Here is a 24488-nt window from a genome sequence, read left to right on the forward strand (position 1 = left end):
TAATACTAAAGTCACAACTATTTTCTAGGACAATTAAAAACAGAAATAAAATTCAGTTTACTATCCATAAAGAAAGGTGTGTGTTTTGTGGAAACATTAAGTTCAGTAAAATATACTGCTAAGCTTTAAAACCAAAGAACATTCACTAGACTTGGGTTTGGTCTACACTAGCAAGTTATGTTGGTGTGACTACATCCCTCGGCGTGTGGAAAATCCACCTCCATGCGGATGCAGTTATACTGACCTAACTCTCGAGTAGACAGTGCTACGTCGGGGGTCTTGGCTCACCTGTTCCCGAGAGGCGGTAGCTATGTTAAGGTGGAATACCTACTCTGACGGGAGATGCCCTCCCATCAGTGTAGGTATCATCTTCGCTGAAGCTCTACAGTGCATGCTGTAATGATGCAGCTGCGCCACTGCCACCTTTTAAGTGTAGATAAGCCTGTAACCTGTCACTTATTTATTCTCCACTCTAGAAATATCCAGCTTTCATATTGCAAATCTCTTTGCACATTCCTTTTTCACATTCTAATATTTCTGGAGCATATTCCAGGCTACTTCTGGAAAATTAAAAGAAAATACTAAAATGGTTAATTCAACAACCAAATTCTTGATTTTTACTAGGCTTACCTTCTCAGTTAAAAAAGTTATACCAAATTTTCTCAGTGAAGTGGAAAGAACACATTTAGGAAAAAAGATTTAGCCCCAGATCCAGCAAACACTTACACGTGTTCAACTTTAATCAGTGGGGCTACTCACATTAGTCAAGTTAAATGTGTGTAAATGTTTGCAGGATCAGGGCCTTAGAGCATGTTTTTGGAAGGTCCTGAGAGCACTCAATGGCCATTGATTCCAATTATCTAAAGGACTACTATTGCTGATGGGAGATGATTTTGCAACCTGCAGTGCACCTTGAAGTCCTCATTTTGTTAAAATATTTGGGGATTGATCTGATTCATAAATAATTTAAATCAACATTATTTGGATTTTTCTTATTATGCAAAATACTTTATAAGTATGATTTTTTTAAAAGTATGTATGTTTAGAAAGATGAGAGCTATTAATTTTCCACATATTTAAGTTGAGAGGGTTTCATTTGTTCATATATATATATATAAAAAGCTTCACTGTCCAATATCAAGGGATATTGGACAGTGAAGCTGGCATCATCTAAAAACAATTCTTATTGTATCAACTTAATTTTTCCTCAGGTGTGGCTTCATTATTATCCCAAATAATACATCCTACATTTAATAGACTATGAGCAACACACTTCTATACTTGAAACAGATGTTATTTACCAACTGTAACAGATGCCAACATCACCATGGCATCAAGGCCCCATGCAAGATTCATGGGAAAGTCAGACAAACTATATGGAGAAATGGATATATACTTTCACCTCAACAAACCAATTTATGATTCCTAAGTAAGGGTAGAGAAGAAGAGTCCCTCAAAATATACAAACACAAAAAGTTACCTGTTATGTCAGCAGGACTCTGGAAACATCAACAAAAAATGACACTTAGAGTCTAGACTTGTTAGTCCTATTTTGCCTCATTAAAAAAAAAATGTTTTCATCTCCTTGTCACATGTAACTATTGAAAAATCTAACCATTTATCCAGATGTATTTGTACAGTCTCAAAATGGAATTGCTAACAACATTAACAAAGACTAGAGCAGATCACTCAAACTGCAGGATCATTCTGTCAGCAAGACACTTTACCCACACTTCTCTGCTGTAAATTTATTAACAGTTTCTCTCACCTGATTTATAAATTATTAAATTCTAATTCTAATTCAACAAGACTACATCCAGCCTTAACAACATTACATTAAACACTGATCACTTTTTCACATTCCTAAATGATCATTTAAATGCACTGAAAAACATTATTTCCATGGGGGGGGGGCGGAGATGAGGTTATTTATTGAGTGCAGCACAAGTGGTGGATAACTGCATTTATAGCTATAGCTTTCTCAATACGAAAGTGTTTATTTATAACTGGAAATTTTTAAGTATTTTGGTAAATGCACAGCGACATTCACTAGACACTGTCACCGCTGGGGACAACAATACGAGGAAACGCGAGTGAATGTAAAAATACCGATGGATGTCACTGCAAGCGGCTAGGTAGGAGCAAGCGCCTCCACTAAGCGCTCAGTGAAAGCAGGGGTGTAATTAGCTGCATTCTGACGGGTGTTGTGGGATGTCATTTCCATCCACCAGGGGATAAGTAACCCGGCTGGACTCTGTCCTTTACCACCCCCGCCCCGTGGTCCCCATCTTCTCTAGCGCCCCCCGATCCTGCCGCTCTCCCCACAGCCCAGCCCCCGCGCCGCGGCCGGGTCGCTGCCCGCTCGGGGCTGGGGGTGAAGTTACCTTGACCCTCCTGGCAGAGAATTCGGAGCCGAGGAGGAGAAGGCGGAGTGAGCCGGGCTTGGCGGCAGTGGCCGGAGCGTTGTGCGCGCCGGGCTCTGTCCCTGCAGCTGCAGGAGCCTGTAGGCCTCGGCGGCGGCGGCCTCCTCAGCGCAGGGCGGCGTTGGCGGCGGGTTCAGGGGCAGGCAGCTGCTCGGGCTCCGCTCAGTCCCGTGCGCTCGGCGCGGCCCCCTGCCTGCGATGGCTGCTGCCTCACTCACATTCCCGGCGGAGCCCTGCGGAGGGGCCTGCGGAGGGGCGGCCGGGCGCGGGCCGAGCGGAGCGGAGAGGAGAGGAGCCGCGGTAGAGCGGGCGGGCGCGGCGAGGGGCGCGGCGGCTGGCGCTGACGGCCTCCTCTGCCGGTGGCTGGCTGGGAAGCGAGGGGGCCCGGCTGTGTCGGGGTCGCGCTCAGGCTCGCTCGCTCCTATTGTCAGCCACTCTCACTGGGCTCCGGCCATGGCACACACACAACCAAACCTGCTGCCGCCGCCCACAGCCCGCCCCCCGCACACGCCCACTCAGCCTGCCGCCGCCGCCGGGACGCGCCGCCTCATTGGCGCCCGCCGCCGCCGCCGGGAAGTGGGAGCGCCGCTGCCGGCAGAGGTACCGCACGGGACGGGGGCAGCGGCCCCCACCGGGCGCTACCGCTGAGCCAGGCGGAGCTGGGCTCGCCCTCCCCGCCCAGGGGCTGGTGCTGCAGGGAGTCCGGCCCGGGGCTGGCGGTGCTCCACGGGGCTCCTCGCGGCTCCTCGCCCACTCTCCCTGCCTAGGGAGCAGGCCGCCGGCAAGGCCTCGGGCCGGGTAGCGCTGCCTGCCTGGCCCTGCAGCTCGGGGAGACCCAGGCCTCTGTGCTGGAAGGCGCGCTCCGAAAAGAGACACCCCCCCCTTCGGAAAGGGCAAGGCCCGCCGCCCCCAACCGAGCGAGGAGGGGGTGCCTGCAAGGTAAAGCCGAGCCCTCCCCGACGGAGCCCCGTGCGCCCCCGGGGCGCTCCACAGCCCTTCTGCGGGGAGGCGCTGCTGGCCGAGCCCCGCTCTGGAGGGGAGGGCCATGAACCGTGTCGTCCGGCCGGTTCCCAGCCGGGGTAAATATGTTCTGCCTCCGTCCCTCCACTCCCCCTGTAGCGTCGCTGCCTCACACGTGTGTGGCGGTGGGGTGAGCTGAGCTGCCCAGCTGTTCTCTGTGTAGTAGTGCCACACCATACCCGGGTACGTGACAAGGACTGGGGGGAAAGGTGCTGAATAAATGTGAATGTATATCCTGTAACTGAAGAAATAAAACTGCTTTTAAAAAGTATTAACAACCTCCCCCCCCCCCCCGCGCATTGTGAAAATAAAAATGGGGAAGACACTTGCTGAATTCTCCCAGTTATAAGATTTATGCCAGCCCTCCACATCTTATGGTACAGGGCACCTGGGCTTCCCAGCGCAGTCAGTTTGGTGTTTTCCAAGGATTGTTTTTTGTTTTTTTTAAATGGGTACAAGTATATGTGTGCAACAAAGTGAGTATTTTTAATAATAGTTATATATATTTAACTATAATATGAAAGTTATTGTCTCGTGTTTATAAATATAATGCAATGTTTCCCCCATGATTTTGACAGAGTTATTCCTTGCTCTCACAGAACAAGGAGTAATGGTCTCAAGTTGCAGTGGGGGAGGTTTAGATTGGATACTAGGAAAAACTTTTTCACCAGGAAGGTGGTGAAGCACTGGACTGGGTTACCTAGGAAGGTGGTGGAATCTCCTTCCTTAGAGGTTTTTAAGGTCAGGCTTGACAAAGCCTTGGCTGGGGTGATTTAGTAGGGGATTGGACTAGATGACCTCCTGAGGTCCCTTCCAACCCTGATAATCTATGATAAAGTAAGGTCAAACCTTACTGATTTCACAAGAAAGTAGCTGGGAGTATAATGCTATAACAACTGTTAATATATATAGGTACTCATCCTCCCTCTCCCACCTTCACTTGCTCCTCTAACAGGTATTTTTTTTAAAAGATGCTCTTTGAACTATTTAAGAGGAGTGAATTAATTTTTTTATGTGAGTTACTAAAAAGTACACGTTGTTAGTTCGTAAGCATGGATAACGTACTGAAAATCATGGTAGCTACTAGTATTAAGGCCACATAGATGATGTTTGCCTCATTTTCCGTTTGTCTTCCCTCATCCCATTTGTTCTTTATAATTGTCTCCCCAATAGTCAAGGAGTATACAGTAGTGCCACACTAAATACAGGAATCGTTGAGGAGCTGATTGCCAGCTTCCTTGCTAGGAAACTGACTTAGTGTGAGAGCCATGAAAGATTTAAAGCTTCACTCTTCTCATTGCTATACAGGTGGACAACCAAGCAACTGTCATTTCCTGTAATGGGACAAAAAGGTAGTAAACTACCTAGTTTATCATGTCCCCAGAAAACTTGTATTTAAAAAAAAAAATTACAATAGAGACTTAGATCTTAACTACATTAGAAAACTTGTATTGATGGAACTATAAAACATTTAGTTACAGAGGAGCAAACCCCTAATGCAGATACACTTAAATCACTTTAAATCCACTTTAACCAATTTACCTTACTGTAGTAATGTATGGTATTAAGCTAAATTGGTTTAAGTGAATCTGTTCTAGGCGTTTGCACCAGTGTAACTAGATCAGTTTTTGTTACACCAGTGCAAGTGTCTAATAGAGGGAAGGACTTCACTATTTCAGTTAACAGAGAGTTTCACATAGTTATGTCCCTCCATGTCTATTAATTAAAATTCTCTACATTATCCAAATTCAGTGTCCTCCATGCTATTTAGATCATGTATAAATCACTGGAGTGATGCTCAGGAGATCTTGGCCACTAGCCTGCTGGGGACCACAGGCAAGTTAGTGAACCTGTCTATGCTTTAATTTTCTCATCAGTTAAATGGGGATAATATTTACCTCCTTTGTGTAAAGCACTTTGATATCTACAGATGAAAGGCAGTATATAAGAGGTTGTTGTTATTAAAATAAGTTCCTAGTGATAGAAGGGCTACTGCAAACCACATCTCTGCAGATAGTCTCATGACCTTCCTCTCTTGCTATTTTATAGAAGTTAAGTTTATGTAACCTAATAATATTTATATTATTCATAGATTCTAGGACTGGAAGGGACCTCGAGAGGTCATCGAGTCCAGTCCCCTGCCCTCATGGCAGGACCAAATACTGTCTAGGCCATCCCTGACAGACATTTATCTAACCTACTCTTAAATATCTCCAGAGATGGAGATTCCACAACCTCCCTAGGCAATTTATTCCAGTGTTTAACCACCCTGACAGTTAGGAACTTTTTCCTAATGTCCAATCTAAACCTCCCTTGCTGCAGTTTAAGCCCATTGCTTCTTGTTCTATCCTAAGAGGCTAAGGTGAACAAGTTTTCTCCCTCCTCCTTATGATACCCTTTTAGATACCTGAAAACTGCTATCATGTCCCCTCTCAGTCTTCTCTTTTTTCCAAACTAAACAAACCCAATTCTTTCAGCCTTCCTTCATAGGTCGTATTCTCAAGATCTTTAATCATTCTTGTTGCTCTTCTCCGGCCCCTCTCCAATTTCTCCACATCTTTCTTGAAATGCGGTGCCCAGAACTGGACACAGTACTCCAGTTGAGGCCTAACCAGCACAGAGTAGAGCGGAAGAATGACTACTTGTGTCTTGCTCACAACACACCTGTTAATGCATCTCAGAATCACGTGGTTTTTTTTTTTTTTTTGCAACAACATCACACTGTTGACTCATATTTAGCTTGTGGTCCACTATAACCCTGAGATCCCTTTCTGCCGTACTCCTTCCTAGACAGTCTCTTCCCATTTTGTATGCGTGAAACTGATTTTTCCTTCCTAAGTGGAGCATTTTGCATTTGTCTTTGTTAAACTTCATCCTGTTTACCTCAGACCATTTCTCCAATTTGTCCAGATCATTTTGAATTATGAACCAGTCCTCCAAAGCAGTTGCAATCCCTCCCAGTTTGGTATCATCTGCAAACTTAATAAGCGTACTTTCTATGCCAATATCTAAGTCGTTGATTTATTCATTAGAAAATGAATAAATCATATTTAAATTATGTATTCCATATAACTAAAAAATTGCTCTACAAGGACTTGCTATTTCCATTTTGACTGCTACTGGCATGTTTATACTGTTTGTTGTAATATTTATCAGTCTGATGTGGTGATGAACATCTCAAAATCAGGAGACCTAACAATGTATAAACGAGACTTACTTTTTTTTTTATCTTCTGGCCAGCAAATTTTCCACAACTCTTCTTTCCTTTTCTTGCAGATTGTTTGTTTGTTTTTTCTTTTCTTTCCTGGTCATGTCCCATGAGTTCTTGTATTCCTTTAAGAGAAATACGAATCTTGTCCTCAAATGTGCAGGGAGATTTGTCTGCACCCTCATGAAAAGCTGTTGTCATGTGAAAGGGATACAGCAACTTTTTTTTTTTTCATTTAATGCTTGATTTACATTTTGTGAAATCTGTATTTCCAAGAAATTACATATTCTGGCGTCTAGGCAGCAATATAGAAAATCCTAAAAATTCACAAATGTATAGTTAGCAAGAATAAAAGCTACCAAACAAGCAGCACCAAGTAAAGCTGAGAACCCCCAACATCTTCAAGGAAAAGCCTGTATTCATATATGAACCTTTCAATGTGCCCTAAAGGTTTAGGGGCAGAAAAAGCACTCTATTGGACTGTAGCACTCCTCCACTGATATATCCCTATCCTAAGTGAACAAGGTGAAGGACTGTCATCTCAAACATCCCAGATCGTCATGATAGAGAGAGGTGTTCTCTACAACTGCACTGCTCAATTCGTGCTGCACAATATGAGCCCAATTAAATTTTTTTTTTCAGGAAAGTTCATCTATGAGCCTTTAAAACAGATTTTAAAAGAAATTTTCAAAGGTAGCTTGTTTTATTTTTAATAGGCATTAAAAGGCACTAATGCTCTGTGGAGAATGGTCTCTCCAGCTCAACATCTGTAGTGCCAAAACAATACTGGTGGGCAAAGCCTACTCTGCAACAATTATTCCCAGATTTGGTCTGCCTAGGAGTTCCAAAGTGTAACTAAATATCCACTATCTAGGGTTCATGGACCTGTCTGTGATACAGACTATGAATTAAATATGTGAAAAGAGAAGCCACGCTGCCCAGTGCTGCCTTCTCGGATTGGCACAAGGGAAGAACCCTCTGTAAACTTTACCTAAAAACTTTTATCAAAGACAAGGTCACTGAATGGATAACATTGTGGAAGTCTTGCTCTGTTTGGTAGTAAACAGTTTTATTTGGCTACTTCATCTGGTCTGTGTGTGCATACTGAGAGTTATATAATGCTCTATAAAGCAGTGGTTCTCAACCAGGGGTACGTTACCCTTGGGGATACACAGAGGTATTCAATGGAGTACATCAATTCATCTAGATATTTGCCTGGTTTTACAACGGGCTACATAAAAAGCACAAGCTAAGTCAGTACAAACTAAAATTTCATACAGACAAAATGAGAAAGTAAGCAGTTTTTCAATAATAGTGTGCTGTGACCAGTGTTCCCTCTAATTTTTTACATGCATGTGCGGAATGAATTTTGTTATGTGCACCAATATGGAGGTGGTGCACATAACAAAATTCATGGGGTGGGGGTGGGGCTGAGGGGTTTGGAGTGTGGGAGAGGGCAGAGGGTTGGGGTGTGGGGGGATGAGAGCTCGGTCTGGGAGGGGCAGGCTCTGGGGTGAGGCTTGGGAGGAGAGGTTCAGGGTGTGGGAGGTGGCTGAGGGCTGAGGCAGAGGGTTGGGGTGTGGGCTCTGGGGTGTGGGCTCTGGGGTGGGGCTGGGGATGAGGGGTTTGGAATGCAGGACGGGGTACAGGGCTGAGCAGAGGGTTGGGGTGTGGCGGGGTGGGCTCTGGGCTGGGGATGAGGGGCTTGGGGTGCAGGCTGCCCCGGGGCTGCAGTGGGGAGAGAGGACTCCCCCCAGCCCTCTCTCACCACAGCAGTTTGGGGTCAGGGGAGAGGCGCCTCTCCCTGGCTGGCCTCAGCAGCTCCAGTGGGGCTGGGCCAGACTGAGGGAGGGGATCCTCTCCCCAGCTGGCTGCAGCAAGTTTGGGGCAGGCTGGCACCGTAGCAGGTCAGCGCTGGGGCTTAATAGGCAGTTGCACGGCCACACAGCTTAGAGGGAACTTAGACTGTGACACTCTTGTATTTTTGTCTGATTTTGTAAGCAAGTAAATTTTATGAGATGAAACTTGGGGTGCACAACATAAATGCAACGCCTTAAAGGGGTACAATAATCTGGAAAGGTTGAGAACCACTGCTATTAAGCATCTATACATTGAGGGGAAGATTCTCATTGGTGCCATCGGAATTGTTCAGACGTTTTCCTGCTTACTAATATTGGAACTAGAAAGACCTTATGTCCCCAGACAACTAATTATTCCTCCCAACAGGAAAAAGACCAGAAAATGTTTTGCAGGAACAAGTCATGCCATCTGAACAGACGAATCAGGCCACAGAAATTGTCAAAAGTGAACAATCAGTGAAATAGTGCTTCAAAATAACTAAACTACTCTAAAATAAATTAAGTGCACCAGAGTTGAGGAGTGTTACTTTAGCATAAGTCCTCTTGAACCAAATTCAGTCCTGGTGCAAGATCATTGTATTTAATCTGCTTACAATCAGGATGACTTTTGCTTCTGACTTTGTTGTTACATTTGTTTTGGCGAATGGCACATCCAACTTTTGCTTTAATATTTATAATTGTAGAACCATAATTTATAGTTTGCATGTTGCCACACTTTAAAGGTGAGTCTTATGCTTGTTTGGGTTCTGTATAGAGCTCCCATACCTGAGCCAACAGTGAGAGAATGGAGAACCAGGTGGTAACTTCAGCAATGCTCTCAAAAAATGTGATCCCAGCTCTGAAGATGGTATGGGAATTTGAAAGTTAGAGCCAGGGCTAACAGCATGGGACCCAATCCCTAATTTCTCTGTTTATAGATCCCTCTGTCTATGGGTCCTTAGAAGTCTATTCCTACAGTCAATGCAGTGCAATAGGCAGACACTAGCTCCCTTTTTTGGGTAGATGTCTGTCTTTCACTAACACTTTCTCTGCTCTCACTTTCCCTCTGGTTCAGTTGGTTTCTTCTTTTACCTAATCCCTTTTTTATTTCTAATTTGCTTTCCTGCCCCTGCCACGCTTCTTCTCTCTCAAGTTACCACTTCCTGTTACGTTCCCTGCCTGCCTGTTTTCTCTGTCCTCTTAGGGGTATGCTGCTCTTTCGTCTGGCCCGCTCCTCTCCAACTGTCATTCCCCAACTGCCCCTGATCCTCCACTTCAAACATTCCATCCCTTCTCCTGTGTAAAGGACACCACCCAAATGGTTTCGCTCAGTGGGTGAAAAGCAGTATGGGAAAAGATTGCTGCCCCATGTGTCACATGTTACATTCTCCCTTACTTTATCACTGTGATTGTGTGTCTGTTGCAAATGAAACAAGGTGAGATCTCATTTCGTTGATTTCTTTCATATAAAGTCTCTCTCTTTCAGCTCTGAAATCAATGCATCATTTACCAAGGGTGTACGCAGTCTTTTGTTGTTACCATCCTCAGACAAAACCATTCTCTTGAGATTAGTGGCCTCGTTTCCTGTCTGAAGCGTCTCAAAGGGCCTAGCTGCCTTTTTCCTCATCTTAAAAACCAACAACCAGCAGCCATTACACCAACAAGCATATTCTCATATTTTTACCATGTCTGAAAGACATGTTCCCTTAGACTAGTAATGAATTACTCACCATTTTATCTGGATCTCCCAAGCTTGCAACATCCTACTTTCTTTGTTCCCAACTTTTCTTGCAAATTCAGAGCATGCGCCCCACATGTTCCTGTTTCTCCTTACACGTGAAGAAGCCAGCCCTGAAGATGGTATCCTGATGTAATATACTGTGTGTCTGTGACAGGGTAGACTTAGTCCCCGGCAGATCCAAGAACGCTCACAAAGTATCCCCTTACATTTTGCAGCATCCCCGTTACACACAAATGATTTTTCATGGTGTTATATATTATATATGTAATGCACAACTGGGCCATTAGCCACCTAATTGCTGGTAACCTGTCTTTCAGGCACATAGGGAAGTAAAAATGTAGTAATGTCAACTTTAAAAAGCCACACAAGGGGAAATCCAACAACCACATTCAGAGTAAAATCCTGATTACTGTAATAACCAAAGAAGAGAGTTTATCCCAGGTTTTATACCATATCTGGTTCATGTTGGAACAACATTTTGGGGATTGTAGTCAATACTAGGGGGAATGCTCTTAGTGCATAACTGTCAGCTTTATCAAGTCTCCATGCTTTGATTTAAAGAGTTACTATATCTGACACACAGCAAGGGTGGTTATAAGGAAATCCAGCTGCCTTGGTGAAAGTTTGCATTGACAGCTGTATTGGTAGCTGATACTAGACTAAGACAGAGGATCAAAAGGAACATATTGAGAGAGAAATAATGCAAGAATTAATTAAAAATAGGATTTGCAGATAAGAATTAGCTAAATTAAGGGGAGGAGCAAAAGATCTCGAGGAAATTCACTGTAAACCAAAAATTCCAAGACAATATTGTGGATGACATTTTATTGAAGTGAGATGAAGTAGAGGCTCCAGCCTCCTGAGCCTTGGCAGCAACTCACCAAGTCTTCTAGCAAGAGAGAAACAATGTTATTGTCCAACCTCAAACCCATTTTGTTTTTCTCTGGCCAGAGTGGTTGTTTCCTTTGCCCATTCATCCCCTAAAATTGGGGCTCCATCAATGTAGATTGGTCTGTCTGCCTGCAGAAACAATGCTCAATGTATTCCATGAAGCTGTGTCCTTCTGTCAGTTAAATACATGTGGTTACTGAATGAACCAGATCATTGAATGTTCCATTGTCCTGATTAAATAACTGTTTATTGTAGTCATGTTTCTGAGTCTTGTCTGATCCTGGTCTCTCTTGTCCCCAAGCCATTCTTAGCTTACTCCACTTTCTATTAACTTTTAGCCCTGAATAACCCTGCTCACACTTTCTTCAATTTCCTCCTTTTCGTCCTCTCCACCTGTTATTCACACTGCCACTAACCCTTCTGATGTCCAGATCCAGGCTCTGCTCCTGTTTGAAGTGATATCAGCCAAATTCTATCATCACTTGAAATAGCAGTGGCGAGAAAAAGCCAACCTCCCGTCTCCCTGCTATGACAAGAAATTTGTTAGATCTGCTTGCTTTTCCAAAGACCAGTATCTAGTCAGTTTAAGAACCAAGATGAGTTTGTGTCCCATTCATCAGATTTCTGAGAGGAGGAAAGAAGACCCAGCTTGAAGAGCTCTACCTTTCTTTCTTCTTTATCTCAGGACTTTAGGAAGTTTATTCCCAGATGTGAGAGCGTGCAAGGCAGTTGCAGTTATGTTTGCCTGCTCTGTAAACTGAAAGGAAAGGGGGTGACTGAGCCTAAAGAGGCTGGGCTAGCAAAAATCTGTATCATCAAGGTACCTGTGTAAAGTTGGTGAAAATGGCTTGCTCCATTCTGAAATGCAAAGCTAGCATGGAGGGACTTCGCTCAGCAAGGGTCACATGGAAGGTAGTACATGAGCATTGCAGTAGGACAGACTTTGAGGAATTTTCCTGTAGCTGTGTCATAGGAGTGACACACCTTTTTCAGAGGAGCATTTTTCCTGTGCACATTTATTTCAGCATTTTCCTACGTACCTTTTGCACCTCTTTTCGTAGGCAACTCCTTGTGGTATTCTCCAGATTTCCCCAACAGCAGTTCGGGGATTACAATTCTTGAGTTACAGTTGACAAGAAATGTTAGAAACAAAAAGAGGTTCTACAAATATGTCAGAGTTTGGCTACACTTGGAGCTGTACAGCACTGGGAGTTAAAGCTGTCTTCGTACAGCCGTGTAGGGAAAGCGTTGCAGAATGGCCACACTGACAGCTACCAGTGCTGCAGTGTGGCCACATTTGCAGCGGTGTTGGGAGTGGTGCATTATGGGCAGCTATCCCAGCGTTCAAGTGGCTGCAACGTGCTTTTCAAAAGAGGGAGGTGGGGTGGAGTGAGACAGGGAGCGTGGGTGAGACAGAGGGAGTGGATTTTTGGAGTCAGCTCCCTGCCTTGCAAGTTCCAACCCCTTCCCCCACCCCTCTCATTCACTAAATGCAAATAGCCTTCTTTGTTTTTTTCCTCACAGACCAGATAAGCAGCTGCTCCGAAACGGACCCCCCCCCCCCCCCGCCCGCCATGCTGCTTCTCTCCTCAAGCAAACACTAGCTGTGGACATTCCAAAGGGATCCCCCTGCCTCTGCTTATTCACTGCAAACAGTAGCTGTGTTTGTTTTTTAGATAAGCAGCTCCGGGAGCCCCGAGTTCACAACAAAACAAAGAGTGTTATCTTTACTTAAGAGCATTATGGGAAGGTTCCAGAGGTCAGTTACAGCGTAGTAAGATTAATCACTGTTTACACTGGCATCCCAGCGCTGCAACAGCAGTGCTGTTCTCTTTATTCCTCTTGTCGAGGTGGAGTACATGCAGCGCTGTAGCCAGGGAGATACAGCGCTGTATGTGCCTTGCCAGTGTGGACGGGGAGTAAGTTACAGCGCTGTAACTGTCAAGTGTAGCCAAGCCTTTAGACAAAAAAGAAAGATCGGATGGTCCATTGAGCAGTGGATCCACACAAGGTGAGCTGGTAACAGAAGATGATAGGAAGGCAGATCTCCTCGGGGTCTGCTTTGCTTCAGTCTTCTCACAAAAAATAACGTGGCTGGATGACTAGTGAAGTCACCATAGACAATAAAGGGGAAGGGATGCCATTCAAGATAAGTAAATTGTCAGAGATCTTCTGATAAATTTGAGTGAATTCAAGTCAAGAGGGCCTGATGCTGTTCACCCCAGGGTGCTGAAGGAATTAACTGAAGAAATCTCAGAGCCACTAGCAATCATATTTTCAAACTCATGGATGACAGAAGAGGTCCCAGAAGATGGAGAAGGACTAAGGTGTAGTGCCCGTCTTTAAAAAGGGAATAGCGGAGGAGCCGGGGAACTATAGAGCAGTCAGCCGAACCTCGATACCTAGTAAACTACTAGAGCAAGGTATAAAACATTCAATTTGCGAATACCTGGAAGATGAAGGGGTAATCACTAGCAGCCAGCATGGATTTACTAAGAACAAATCATGCCAAACCAGCTGATTTCCTTCTTTGACAAGGTAACTGGTTTGGTGGATGGGGGAATGCAGTGGACATAATATACCTAGACTTTAGCAAGGCTTTTGACATAGTCCCACATGACATTCTGCTAAGTAAGCTGAAAAAATGCAGGCTTGGCGGAACTACCATTTAGTGGATATATGGATATACAATCGGTTAAACAATTGCAAACAAAAAGTAGCTATTAGTGGAATCATGTCAGATTGGAAGGAGGTCTCAAATGGAGTTCCACAGGGATCTGTTTTGGATCCAGTCTTATTTAACATCTTTATTAATGACCTGGATGTAGGAATAGAGAGCATACTCATCAAATTTGCAGATGACACGAAGGGGGAGGGAGTTGCAAACACTTTTGGAGGATAGACCTAAAATTCAAAGGGATCTTGATAAATTGGAGAACTGAGTTCTAGACAACAAAATGAAATTTGACAGACACACAGGGAAGAAAAAACAAATGCACAAATACAGAATGGGGGATAACTGGCTTGGCAGCAGCACTGCTGAGAAAGATGTGGGAGTTGTGGTGGATCACAACCTCAACATGAGTCAGCAATGTGATGCTCTTGCAAAAAAAGCAAATGCAATTATAGGTTGTATTAACAGAGGCATAGCAGGCAAGTCACAGGAGGTGATAGTACCACTCTACTCAGTGCTGGTTAGGCCTCAACTGGAGTACTGTGTCCAGTTTTGGTCATCAATGTATAGAAAGGATGTAGAGAAACTGGAAAGGATCCAGAGGTGAGTGACTAAGATGATCAAAGGGATGGAATGCGAGTCATATGAGGAAAGGCTGAAGGAACTGGGTATGTTTAGATTGGAAAAGAGAAGATTAAGGGGAAACATGATAGTGGTCTTCAAATACTTGAAAGGCTGCCATAAAAAAGATGGAGAAAGGTTGTTCTCTCTTGCCACAGAGGGCAGGACAAGAGGCAATGGGTTCCAACTACAGCATAGCAGATTAGATTAAATCTCAGGAAAAACTTCCTAACTGGAAGAACAGTAGGACAATAGAATAGACCACCTCAGGAGGTCGTGGAAGCTCCTTCACTGGAGATTTTCAAAAAGAGGCTGGATAGCCATCTGTCTTGGATGGTTTAGACACAACAAATCCTGCATCTTGGCATGGGTTTAGACTAGATGACTCTTGCGGTGCCTTCCCTATGGTTCTATGATTCTATACCTCTGCAACCTGCTGTAGAGACATAACAGGTACATGGGTGTGTGTCTGCAAGGTGTCGGTATTCCTTTGGCTCCTTGTCTTACTCAAAGGAAAGAGCTCCTGTTTACAGTTCTGCATTTCTGTTGTAAAAACTACTAGAGCATCAAGATGGTATAACTTGTTATACCATTTTCACCAACAGAACTGCAGCTGCAGCACTGACTACAAGTCACCTGAATCAAGCCCATTGTCTCTTAAAATTTAGATCTAATTTGAATGCCAGCATTTCTAAGGGTCAAAACAATACATTAATTCAAAAAGCAGATGGTTTTAGTAATAGTTTCACATTAATAATGCTTGGATTAAAGTAATCCCTAAATTAAAGAGAGCCTAGGATTTGGGGTACTGGAGAGGATGAGGGTCCTATTATAGAATTATTAAACTAAATGTCTGATTAAGGGAATTTCAGTGTCTAGTGGAAAATCTCACTAAAATCACAGCTCTCCTAGATTTGCATGGTGAGCACATGATGTAGCAAGGTAAGTTCATGAAGAGAAATTGAAATCAGTGGTGGTTATATTGGAAGTGTTTAAATGTGATGCTGTGGTAGTTGCTGAGAAGTTGTCAACCGTTTGGCCATTTGGGGGGTGTGTATACTTGTTACACTAGTTGTCCTACATTTGCACATGACTTGTCATAGCAAACCGATTACAACCCTTCTCCAGTCAATCTAGGCTTTTATACTGTGCTCATCACTATTATATCTGATTGCCCTAAAGATTCCTGTTTCAGGCAGGTGTTATATTTTTAAATTGTGGTCAGCCTTTTAGGCTGCTGTTTTTAGGGTGTTTAGAGAGTTATGCAAATATCCCAGTGGAGTCTCTCTCTACAAAGTGTCTGCTGAGGATCAGCCACACTACCAACGGTGTTGTTTATAGCCAGAACATTCCTTTTAATTTATTTACTCTCCTCTGAAGAATAAAAAAGGAACTACGCATAATAAATGATGGCTTAAAAGCCCTTATGGAGTGCTTACAGCTCAGACATAAATTGTTGGGCAAAAGTCAACATGGTTTCTGTAAAGGGAAATCATGTCTTACTAATCTATTAGAGTTCTTTGAAGGGGTCAACAAACATGTGGACAAGGGGGATCCAGTGGACATAGTGTACTTAGATTTCCAGAAAGCCTTTCCCAAGTCCCTCACCAAAGGCTCTTACGTAAATTAAGTTGTCATGGAATAAGAGGAAAGATCCTTTCATGGATTGAGAACTGGTTAAAAGACAGGGAACAAAGGGTAGGAATAAATGGTAAATTTTCAGAATGGAGATGGGTAACTAGTGGTGTTCCCCAAGGGTCAGTCCTAGGACCAATCCTATTCAACTTATTCATAAATGATCTGGAGAAAGGGGTAAACAGTGAGGTGGCAAAGTTTGCAGATGATACTAAACTGCTCAGGATAGTTAAGACCAAAGCAGACTGTGAAGAACTTCAAAAAGATCTCACAAAACTAAGTGATTGGGCAACAAAATGGCAAATGAAATTTAATGTGGATAAATGTAAAGTAATGCACATTGGAAAAAATAACCCCAACTATACATACAAAATGATGAGGGCTAATTTAGCTACAACTAATCAGGAAAGAGATCTTGGAGTCATCGTGGATAGTTCTCTGAAGATGTCCACGCAGTGTGCAGCGGCAGTCAAAAAAGCAAACAGGATGTTAGGAATCATTTTAAAAAGGATAGAGAATAAGATGGTGAATATTACTGTGTACAGATGTGGTCTCCTCATCTCCAAAAAGATATGCTGGCATTAGAAAAGATTCAGAGAAGGGCAACTAAAATAATTAGGGGTTTGGATCAGGTCCCATATGAGGAGAGATTAAAGAGGCTAGGACTTTTCAGCTTGGAAAAGAGGAGACTAAGGGGGGACATGATAGAGGTATATAAAATCATGAGTGGTGTGGAGAAAGTGAATAAGGAAAAGTTATTTACTTGTTCCCATAATATAAGAACTAAGGACTGCCAAATTAAATTAATGGGCAGCAGGTTTAAAACAAAAGGAAGTTCTTCACACAGCGCACAGTCAACCTGTGGAACTCCTTGCCTGAGGAGGTTGTGAAGGCTAGGACTATACCAGGATTTAAAAGAGAACTGGATAAATTCATGGAGGTTAAGTCCACTAATGGCTATTAGCCAAGATGGATGAGGAATGGTGTCCCTAGCCTCTGTTTGTCAGAGGGTGAAGATGGATGGCAGGAGCGAGATCACTTGATCGTTACCTGTTAGGTTCACTCCCTCTAGGACACCTGGCATTGGTCACTGTCGGTAGACAGGATACTGGGTTGGATGGACCTTTGGTCTGACCCAGTATGGCCATTCTTATGTTGATTTAAAGTTAACTCCTACTAGGTAGTTTAGAAAGACTACACTAAGAACTATTCAGTACCTATTAATTCACTGTAACCTGTGCTAAGGACAATCTCCAGTGAACAGCCCAGCTTTCTAACATTTCCCCAAAGTTTGCAGTGCCATAGTGTTTAATCTTTAATTGAAGACCACCTCAGCTGGGTACTTGATCTATGTTCCTTTGGGTGGTTGCTTACAATAAATTCCACTATATTTCAGGTTGACAATTATGCTTCAAACATAGGATTACAGGAATGCTTCTGTAATGGTCCTAGTAGAATTCTAGCACATTCCAAAATAACTTGAGTGTTAACATCTTTATAGAAAGTCTCAATTTTCAGTTGCATTAACTTTTTTACTCTTTTGCTTGAGGTGTGGCAAGCCTCTACCGGTGCAGTTACATATTTCCATCAGTTTTCAGTAGATACATGAGCTAATCAATTCCCATTATTCTGGGACAGTGTAAGAGAACACTAGAGAAAGATAACATCATGTAGTTTCTCTCAGTTTTAGGCCAGGTCAGATGCCTCCTGCAAGTTGAAAAGAAAAATAAACTTGTGACTAAAGCATAGGCCAAGGACACAGGGGAGCTGGTATCTGTTCCTGGCTCTGCCACAGAGTTTCTGTGCCACTTCAGGCACGTTGCTTAAGCGATCTATAAAACAAGGCTAATATTTCCCTGCAAACAAAGATGTTGTGTGAGCTAATTAGTTAGCCCCAGATACTCAGAGGTACTTAGATGCATAATGTCCATTGAAATTGATGGAAGTTAGGAGCCTAAATACCTTAGAGAACCTGGGCCTTAGTGTTTGAAAGGCACCTTGAGAGTCTCAGATGCACAGTTTTATAGAGTTGCAAAGTAGAAGTAAGAAATTGAGTTTATAAATGATTATTATTCACTTAGGCCTGGTTTACAGTGGTGTGTGTGTGTGTGTATATATATATATATATATATAGCTGAAATGGACATGAATGTTCTTTCCCCTTCATAAGTTCTATTCTCCTTATTTATTACATTTTAATGCATTCATTTTTAAATGGGGGGGGGGATCGGGGTTTGCACTGATTTTGTTACAGAATAAAATTCTATTATTTGAAACATAATTAATCTTTGTCATTTCACACCATATGCTGGCTGGTGCTCAACGGTTCTGAAAGTGACCATTTACCTGTTACTACACGGTGTCACACAACACAAGATCATTCACAAACAAAATTCCAGTCTTGTGAGTAAAAAATGCCAGTGTGCCTTCAAATGCCCAAAGGCACATTCAACTGTCATTCTGCACCCGCTGAGCCGGTAGTTGAAGTGCTCCCTTGGTGCTGTTGAGGTGGCCAGTGTACAACTTCATGAGCAAGGGGTAGACCTGGTCCCCCGGTGTCAGTACTGGCCTTTCAACATTGCCAATGGTAATATGCCAGTCGGGAAAGAGAGTCCCTGCTCGCAGTTTTCTGAACAGTCCTGTGTTCTTAAAGATGTGAATGTCATGTACTTTCTCTGACCTGTCTACACTGATGTCGATGAAGCATCCCTGGTGAGCCACCAGCGCTTGCATAACCACAGAAAAGGAGCCTTTTATGTTGATGTGGTCTGTGGCAAGTGGTCTGATGCCAAAATATGGACACACATGCCATCTATCACTCTCCCCGCAGTTCAGGAACACCCATGGCTGAAACTCCATCCACTATGTCCTGCCCATTGCCAAGAGTCACAATCCTGCATATCAGGAGGCGATTAATGGCCCGGCACACTTGTATGATAATGGCCCCTGCGATGGATTTCCAGAGTCCAAATGGATTCTTTGGCATTGCAGATTTCCACAGTGCTATTACCACTTATTTGTCAGTGCACCTTTAATTTTGGTGTCCCTGAGCTGGAGGTCTGTGGTGAGGTTGGCACACAGATCCAGGAATGTGACCTTGTGCATCCAAAAGTTCTACAGTCACTGCACTTCATTTCAAACCTGCATGATGATTTGATTCCACCAGTCAGTGCTTTATTCTTGGGCCCAGAAATGACACCTCACCATCTGCAGCTGCTTAGTGAATTCCACCAACAACTTTGAATTGGTTTTCACTATATCCCTCAGCAAGCTGTCCTCCAAGGAATCATCATGGTCCCCATTCCTCTGCACATACTCCAGGATCACGCATCTTGTGCTTGCAACACTTATGCCAATAGTGCAGAGCTGTGCAGGCTCCCTGCTTCTGTCATAGATGATGCACAGTAAGGAGAGTCATGCAGGTTTGGGATTTTGGAAAAAAAGGTGTGAAAATTATGGGACATGGATGACATTATGGGAAGGAGACAGTTGCAAACTGGGAAGTTGACTCCATGCTCCCAGTCAATGCTGCACAACTCATTTCAGCCTCATCATGTATTGCCAAAACATCCCAAAAGACAGAGCGCTGGATGATGACGAGTTGCATACCTAACCATTGTGCACTGCACTCTGCATCAGTACCAGCTCTCCTGGTGAGTACATGCCCCACTGACACAAGGAGCCAGATATGCATGCGCACAAGCGATGAACAAACTGCAGCAGCTGTATGCAATGTAGACATGGCCTTACTTTAGAAGTTGCTATTTTTCATTGATTGGGAAGGTTTGAAACTTTCTGGAATACTAATGGTCTTGAAGTGCTCTCTTAGAAGAGGCTGGTAAAATAAATCCATGGAGCTGGACTGGCAACAGGCAAGTGAAGAAAACTAACATCCACTTAAGAAACTGTTCTCCCTTCTTTCTCACTCTTTTAAAGAAAAATCCCTTCTTTATGTTAGTATTTTCATATGATGGTGGATTGCTGCCACTTTGGATTAGATGCATCATGTGGTTCCACACTGGGCAATGTTGCCAAACCACGTAATCATGTTAAACTTTTAAAAGTTGCATGTATTTTATATAATAATTTAGGAATAGCAACATGGCTGGAGAAATGACGAGAGGGTTTAGAGTTAAGAAGGCTTTGGGTAAAACCTGGGCCCCAGTAGCAGAAGTCCTATTGACTTCAGGGGGGGCCAGATTTCACTCTTAATTTCTAATCCTCATTCACCACTGATTTATTGTGTGACCTTGAGAAAATCGCTTCACCTCTCTGCTTAGTTTCCCATCTAACACAAGGTAACAGTACGAGTTTACCTCATAGGACTGCTGTTAGAATTCAGTAGCTGATGTTTGTAGTGCTTTGAACATGTCAGTTGCTGAGTATTATTGGTTTTGCCAACCCATGGGAGAAGCAGTAAATGGACACTGTCCAAATCACTCCATTTGTGCAGCAAACACTCCACATTTCTTGATGTTTTCAGTTAGCTGTATTTGGAGTCGAATTTCTAAAGCTTATAGCGAATAGGAAAGGTTGATCAAACACTCAGAGAAGTATTCTGGACTTTGAATTTTGTATGATTGTTTTATAACTGAAGAACAGTGTTCTGCTCTCTGAATGGTGGCATTCACTGCTGTGGTACTTGGAATATTGGCAACTGGCTGTGCACGCAGCCCTGTCACGATCTGAAGGAAGGCTCAAGCTGTTGATTTTGTATTCAGAAATTACACATTTAGGACTCAACTTTCAAATGTGCCTAACCTAAATTCAGCCCTTCTGAAAGGTAGGGGGCAAAGGTGGTGTTATGACCCCTCTCCATCTCCTTTAATCCTGGGGCTGCCCAGGGGCCAATGTGAGCCATGGCCTAAATTAGAGCAGCCGCCGTCTATTGAAATATGTGTAAATAGAAATAAAAATTTGAATAAAACAGTTCTACACGTATTTCATTCCATAGTAGATGGACACGTGTAAACACAAAATGCTTCTATGCTCTAATATGTAATGAAGCCTATTTTTTGCAACATTTGTGACCTGTGTAAGGAAAAAAGGACAATTATGGGACCTTGCTCATAGGAGTAGTTCTTCTGTCACTGAACACAGTAGGACTATTTGTCTGTGTAAGGATGGCAGGATCAGGTGCCTAAATCCTTGAATAGTTACCATTTTACCAAGAATATTGGCATCTAGTGGTGTTCCACAAAACCCCCTGTTAAATACATGATGAGATTACTGAAATCTGTGTCTACGCATCCAATACAGTAAAATGTAGGAATTCAGAATGATATAAACTTAATCTTTATATGGGACATGGTATTAAAGCACATTAAAATATGTAGCAAAATGACACTGAGTTAGCTGTAAGGTTGGGTTTGTTGTGCACAGTTCTAGGTTACTAATACAGACTATGTTGCTATGTGTAGAGCTCACAGTAAGTAGGAATTTACAGGTTGCAGCGGCTTAGTGTTATCAGCTGTTATTGTTTGTTTCCGTCCCTAGAAGGTGCCAAACCCAAACATTTAAAGAAAGAGGAATGAAATAACAATTGTAAAATAAAGATGAAAGGAAGAAGTGAAAGGGAGAATTCTTAGGGCATGTATTCATAACCATTTGGCAGTGTTAATATACTCATAGATTCCATCTTCTGGTGCTGTGTCCTAGTCTATAGCACATACCTAGAGAAAGCTAAACGAAGAAAAAAATAAGTTGTGTAATTGTCAGTTATGGGTAAACCCCAAATCTAGTTATAGTTAGTTTTGGGGAGGTTTTTTTTCTTTTCACAGTCACCAGTTTAAAGGAAAGGTCCACTAATTAGATATGTCACTTAGGTTAAATAAAAATGTTTACTAAATTAGAATATTATAATGTTCCAAATTTGCTGTAGAAGAACTTGTAATTGTTTCAGTATCTCAGGTGAATAAAGGGTGCTTGTGTGTCATTGTGGGGTCTTCAGTCTTTATGCCAATCTTCCCCAATCCCTTTTACTTCTAAGAAGGCCCCTTTGCTACTAGAGGAGGACTGAAAAAATCTACTTCACCAGGCATTGAACATAAGCAAGGTTCAAAGTTGGTGTGTGGTAGTGGAAGAGAGGAATTCTACAGAGTGCTGAGGAACACCACCACCCACCCCGACAGATGAATCCCCCTTGGGCACAGCTGTCTGGGTGAATGGGGTGTAATGGTGATGTGCTGGTGGGTGAAGCTCACAGATTTTACCCATGACAACCTTTCAAAGGCTGGTGCGCCCACCACAAAAATATCACCAGAAATATTTTATTTCAGAACAAAATTCAGGGACAGTTTTACACAGCAGCAAGCTTACAGGAAATTGTAAGCGCAGAAGTTCTCCAAACTATGTCAGAGTCCTACACGTTGAGGTCTCTGATTATCTACAGATATTCTCCCACAACTGTGTCCCAAAATAAGTATTTTCTCTGCCGCTATCGCCCTTGTAACTTGGCAGGACTGAGGCATTTGTTTATCAGTTTTTGGAAATAGCAGAAGTACTCAATGTTTTGCTTGTTTCAGGAGTTACGTTTTAAAAAAAAATAGAGAACCCACATATGTTTTCATATGTAGGAACTTTAGGTTTTCCTCACTGCCACTAATATCTACAGCAGAATCTCTCTCCAGACTGCCTTTAATGGGTGTCATAGGCCATCACAGCTTTTCAGGACCAGTCCATTGTTTCTAAGAGGAATATTTTTCAAGGGTTGTCATTGGCTTTAACGCATGAAATAAAACATAGTTAAACTCCTGTTGACCCAAACTGACCTGGGGCGGAGGGTTTCCATGGTTTTGTCAAGCTTCAATAAAATGAAACATGAACCTGTCTTCTTACCTCTGCTTCTTTGTACATAGCTTACAATAGCAACAAGCACAGTCTTCTTGCTTCTGTGTACCTTCATCTGCATTTTCTCACTCACGTACTCCAAGTGTGACTTGTATTAACATATTTAGAAATTTAAAAATATTTCATGAATCTATACAGAGTTATTAGGTTTGTAGCAGCCACGCTACAGAGAATGTGTCTGCCATAAGGGCCAGGAGGAACTTCTTTCCTCGATAATTAAAACACTCAGTGAATAAAAGGATATGTCAATTTACTGTGGAGACATTTTTTTTACTGAAGAAAATGCTTAACGTCACACTAAAGTGGTTGGTGGACCACTAAATAAGTACAAGTGCATACACAGACAATTTTTAAAACTTTCTAAAAAAGCCAATCATTTTAATTTCTACACAGAATCATGGAACTGTAGGAGCTGCAAGGGACCTCAAGAGATCATCTGACACACAAACGTGCAACCACCCTGAAGCGGGATTAACTAACTGTGAATGGTCCTAGTCTCCCTCAAGGAACTCGTTTTACTGCCACTTCCCACTGGGAAGCCTCATTTGCTGAGATAGGACTTAATCCTGCAAGATGCTGAACACACTAGAAGTTGCAGGTGCAAAAAAAAAAAAAAAATCAGAGGGGGAGGGGCTTTTTCCATATCTTCCTTTCCCAAACACTTGGTTCCATGCTCTCCAGAGGTCATCTATCCAAACCTGTTTCCTATGCTATGCTGCTGAGTCTGGACAGGCCAAAAATTCATGTGCCGTATTTTATACATGGGTTGGATAAACTGAACTTCAAAAGCTACCTATGGCAGTACTGGAGTGAGATTTGGAAGAGGCATGTATATGTGTGTTTGTGTGCGTCTGTCCATCCAGCAAGCTGTGAGATGGAAGAATAATCTTCCATAGTAGTTTTAGTGTCTGAGCTGTGAACACAGTTGTAAGGATTTGAGCATTCTTATGCTTTGCTAGCAAGAAGGGAGAAAAGTTTTTACTTCTGTTAACTCTCCATACTTCTAGTATGTCATAGATTGTGCCTAATGCTAAAATTTATAAGAGACAAGGATCATCTCAGTAGAATCACAGAAGTAAGTTTTGCATATTCCTCAATCCTAGAAGTTTATTTTACCTGTATAGCTATTATGATTATGAACTACATGCTGCAAGTATGGAACTTTCCTTTCCAAAATATTATGAAGTTTCTGAGGTTTTTTTAACTTTAAAAAATTAAATGTCTATAATTCTGGTCTACAGAATTCTGTATAAAACTAGTCTATAATTCCCCAGATCCTCTTTGTTCCCCTTTTTAAAGATAGGTATTTTCCTGCATTTTATGTCCCTTGCTGGGTGTAGCTCATTTTGTGCCTTAGCCTTTCTGATTTTGTAACTACATTTTTGTGCTTTTTTTTGTACTCCTCCTTAGTAATTTGTCCATGTTTTCACTTTTTGTAGGATTCCTTTTCAGGTCATTAAAGAACTCCTGATGGAGCCATGTTGATCTCTTACTATTTGTTCTGTATTTCCTTTGCGTCGTCAGGATAGTTTGCAGTTGTTTCTTTAATATTGTCTCCTTGAGAAACTGCCAGCTCTCCTGAACAGAG

At 42.7% G+C, this 24488-nt stretch overlaps 1 protein-coding gene across 10 annotated transcripts in view; it reads right to left on the bottom strand.

Annotated features, from left to right (window-relative positions):
- Nucleotides 1-24488, bottom strand: part of PPP2R5E (protein phosphatase 2 regulatory subunit B'epsilon) — a 136416-nt gene that overhangs the window by 107648 nt on the left and 4280 nt on the right. For 2 of the 10 annotated variants that reach the window (XM_039535010.1, XM_039535011.1), the window contains exon 2: nucleotides 6661-6776. The exons of 1 other annotated variant lie outside the window; for it this stretch is intronic. The gene's annotated coding sequence lies outside the window, so the exon portion shown is untranslated. Of the gene's footprint in view, nucleotides 1-2384; nucleotides 3129-6660; nucleotides 6777-9275; nucleotides 9761-24488 lie in introns of those variants that run through there. 7 more of the 10 variants (XM_039535016.1, XM_039535017.1, XM_039535012.1 and 4 more) reach the window with 6 other exon arrangements.

This window comes from Mauremys reevesii, linkage group 4 (assembly GCF_016161935.1).
Source record: "Mauremys reevesii isolate NIE-2019 linkage group 4, ASM1616193v1, whole genome shotgun sequence".
Classification (NCBI taxonomy): Eukaryota; Metazoa; Chordata; order Testudines; family Geoemydidae; genus Mauremys; species Mauremys reevesii.